The sequence below is a fragment of the Fukomys damarensis genome, unplaced genomic scaffold (assembly GCF_012274545.1).
Source record: "Fukomys damarensis isolate Sample0158 unplaced genomic scaffold, DMR_v1.0_HiC HiC_scaffold_5222, whole genome shotgun sequence".
Lineage (NCBI taxonomy): Eukaryota > Metazoa > Chordata > Mammalia > Rodentia > Bathyergidae > Fukomys > Fukomys damarensis.
In genome coordinates, this window is record NW_022906134.1 from 3,187 (window position 1) to 7,461 (window position 4,275).

General features: G+C 39.0%; 1 long non-coding RNA gene across 1 annotated transcript in view; it reads left to right on the forward strand.

Annotated features, from left to right (window-relative positions):
* The first annotated feature begins 2,769 nt into the window (after positions 1-2,769).
* Positions 2,770-4,275, forward strand: part of LOC104873293 — a 1,991-nt gene continuing 485 nt past the window's right edge. The window contains exon 1 of the long non-coding RNA XR_004515969.1: positions 2,770-4,190. This is a non-coding gene — a long non-coding RNA (uncharacterized LOC104873293). The remainder of the gene's footprint in view (positions 4,191-4,275) is intronic.

The window sequence follows — 4,275 nt, forward strand, 5'->3', positions numbered from 1 at the left end:
TCCTCTGATCCAGACTGAAAATTCTGAGAAGCTGGTGGAGGGAAGACAAGTTCCTTTTGAGAGCAGAATGGCTCACCCCAGCCTTCTAAGGAGCCCTGCATTCTAACCCTGCACAAGCTCATGGGAGTGATGAGGTGAAGGTCATTGGACAGATTTTTAGGTCTCCATGAATAAATCTGCTTTAAGAGACTTTGATATTCTGCAATTAGCTTTTTTCTGTTTCCCTAGTGAAGCAGAATATAGCTTAGAGTCAGTAAATTGAATAATCAAAAATTAAGAAACTATATTTCTTTTATTCCTGTTCTAGTTTGCTACAATTCACACCTTCTAAAATATTTATTATAAAAATAAAACTATTGAACACCCATGAATGTTCTACTGCTTCAAAATCAAAGAACTTCTAAGTGTAAAGTAATTCTGTAAGGATTAAAATCAGTGGAAAAAGAAGAACATATAAATATAAATTATATCATCATGGCAGTTTTGTTGGCCTTTATAAGATATCTTGATATTTATAGAAATTTTGAGCCAAATCATGAAAACAGAATGATTAGTCAGTAATATTGTGGCATCAATAACTTTGAGTCTTGGTATTACAAATATTAAAATGAATCTTGGACTACAGGACTTTTGACAATAGGTACAAAGAGGTGTTGTCACTTTGAAGAATACTCTATAGTAGATCTTCACAAAAGAGGGAATACTATGAAAACTTTTAATAGTTGTTTACCATTTGGGCTGGTGGTGTCTGGAAGGTATTTTCAAAGCACACATTCCCTGGGAAAATTAAAACTGCTTACCATTTAATGTTTCTCAGAGTAACAAGATAGAGCCCACTGCCAGCAAATTTCATACCATTTCATAGATGATCTATTCACTTACAATGCTTATAAAGTGTTCTTTGTGCTTAGAATTTAAAAGTGGCATCACAGATCATAGTTTCAGTGTAATGTTTGAAGTTTCTACCATATTGATTCCTTTCTTGAAGAATTTAGGTATACAAACTCCCTTTATTTTATGTGCTTGGATGTTTTATTGTTGCCTGTTATAAGTCTGTAATCCAAATACAACATTGAAGAGCTTCTGTTTGCTTTTTATTGGTGTAGTATGGGAGTTATCCTACAGTATTTCAATTTATTTTGCTTCACCATTCAAATCTGTCTTCATAGACCCACTACATCATGCCACAGAAAAATATCAAAGTTTTTTTCTATGCCCTTTGACTCCAGAAGAAAATGAAATCTCAAGAGCTTGCCTTTCAAACTCTTAAAAATCTTGGATTTCCCTTATTGCCTCAGACCCTCAGATGCCCTGTCACACAGCTACTTTTAGTCCCTCATTTTGTGATTTCCATCAGACTGTGAGGATTTTGAAAGAATTTCTGCTGCTTGGTCAAACTTTGACTTCTAATTAAATTTCAAATTTACCTTTCGAACTCCTTGAAGCCCATTATCACTTCCTCTATGTGGCACCCCCTCTCTTTTGGGAAGTGTGTACTTCTACCCAGCCTTCAGTGTCTATTTGACTTTTATATACAAAGCATTGAACATGTTCTGTAGCTGTCAATGTGTAGCACAATACTTTCAGAAACATGCTTTAGTCTCATTTTCAAAACCCCTATACTAGGTGGCAATCTCCTGTCGGCAAAGTAGCCATGTGCAGGTGTTCCAATCATTGGCTCTGCTGTGAATATGAATCTTGAAGATAATTTAAGTGGTTGTTTCTCACACACCAAATCCTACTGAGAAAAGAAATTAAAAACCTATGTTCACAATACAACTAGAAGGAAGAATGTACAAACTATGCTGTTGTTAGAAAAATTTAGTTATCTAGCTTTATTTTGAGGAAGACCACTGAGTCCCAGGTGGTTTTCCAGGCAGCTGTGCTACCAAAGGTGGGGTGCCAGGGGTCCTCTCCAGGTTCCTTGTCCTGTTCAAAGAACTGGACAGGACTGTGGGAGGAGGTAGAGATTTTACATTTATTGAAGTTAAAAGAAAGGCTTTTACATTAAAAAGTAGGGAGAAAAGAAGTGTTTAAAGCACAAGGAATGTCCTAAAGAGAAGTATGGGAAAAGAAAATATGCCCTGTGTACCCAGTTGGTCACTGAGAGTAAAAGAGAACAGTAGCCTGAAGACAGTGGCCACAGCCTCTCCTATTTCCATTCTGAAGCCAGGCCCAGGTGTCCTCTGCAGGGCTGTGAGCTGTTCTGCACATGTGTCAGGCTATGATTGACAAGTCACACTCAGCGGCCCAGCTGATTTGCCATGCCCTAATCTCCAGCCGCAGTGGTATTACAGTAGAGATAGAGACAGAGAGAGAGAGAGTTTAGAGAGAGAGAGAGAGAGAGAGAGAGAGAGAGAGCCTACCACAGTGCTCTGTAGATTGTAGTAGGAATAAAGAAAATAAAGACATAAAACAGATTCTGAACAGAGGGATATTAGGAGTAAAGTCCGAATTAGAGAGTCACAGACTTGGAAAATCTATCATAAATCACTCCCTAAAAACATGTTCTGACAATGAGTAAAGAAAAAAGTTTACGAAATTGAATGGAAAGCTGAAAAGTCACCAGTATGGAGGTGAAGTCTGTCTATACAAGAAGAAGGGGAATCCCAACACTTTAGGGTACAGACAGCAGGACTGAAGGGAAGTATAGAAGAGACTTGGAGAAGCCAAACCTCATAGGCTTTTTAAATTCTAGAATCAATGTGAAGTCAGTAAACAATTTAAGAAGAAGATGGTAAATGTATAGCAAATATAAAAACAATTAAAGACAATATTACATTATAGGGACCAAAGAAAAATGTTACAGAAAGCTGAGTGATAGCCTCCTGGTGCTGGCTTAGTCAGTCTCTCTTGTATGAACAGTGACCTACTGCAAGTAAATAAATAATAAATGAGAAAGAGACAACAGCGGACCAGAAGATGGATGTAACAGCAGCGTGTGCATGGAGGAACATGGAAAATGTAGGCACAATCCCAAAGGCTAGAAATAGAGCCAAAGCAACAAAACGTGGAGAAAAATGTCCCACCCTAATCATGCCAGCGGGATCTAAAAGCGTTCGTGCCCTGGGAAACCGACACTGAGCACAGCTGCTGTCTTGCCTGCCTCACCCCCAGTTATAGCCTGAACAACAGTGAGGTGTGGTCAGACCCATTTTCATCCAGGCAATCAGCTGACTGCTGAAGAAACAACCAGGAATTTAGAGCCTGGCCAGTAGAAGGAGAAATGTAATGAGAAGTAAGACAGGGAAAAAATAAAGTGCGAGTCCGAGTGCTAGAAAATGTCAACTGCCTAACATACAGACAACTGATACCTGGATGCAAAATACAGAGCCAATGATGCAAAGAAACAGGGAAAAGATTATTGCCAAGACTTCCAAGATCAGTAATACGACTCCAGAAGCTCAGGAAAACCAGGCCAAAAACCAAATCTGAGCAACTTACAAGACACCCAGAAGAAGGAAACTGTGGCACTCGAGAGGGTTTTGCACTACAGGAAGGAGGCAGACTCCTATCAGATGCTCCGTCATTCAGAAGACCGCAGATGCTCGCTCTGAATTCTGGGGTCTCCTTTCCTATCTCCCTGCCGCCTTCCCTCCCTCCTTCCCTTCCTCCCAAGCCTGTATTGAATATTATTTTTCAGGACTTTGCTCACTTTTAAAATTGGGATATTTTCTTACTATTGAGTTGTTTCAGTTCTTCATACATACTTAGATGTTAACTTCTATCAAATATACATTGCAAACATTTTCTGCCAAAACCTAGGCTGTTTCTTTATTCATCTGCTTTCCTTGGCTGTAAAGAAGCATTTTGGTGTGATGCAATCCCATTTACCTATTTTTACCCTTGTTACATGTACTTCTAGGGTCATTTCCAAGAAAGTTTGCCCACACTAATGTCAGGAAGGCTTTCTTTTGTTTTATTTTAATAGTTTTTGAGTTTTAAGTCTTAGATTCATGTTTCAAATCCAGTTTAAGTTGACTTTTGTGGATGAGGTGAGGTGAGGGTCCAGTTCAGTTCTTTTGCACGTGAATAACAAGTTGCTCTGACCCCATTTACAGAAGAAAGTTCAGCGGCTGTCACTGCGGGGCGTCTTGCTGCTTCCTCCATTCTGTCCCACTAAGTCTATACCCAGTTGTTGGTGGTCCACACGATGCTGTTTTGCTGTGTGTTATAGATTTTGATATCAGGTAATATGGTGATTCTGGTTCTGTTCTTCTGGTTGTAGTTACACTGGCTTTTGTGTTTTGTTTCTTTTCCTCTTTTTTTTTTTTT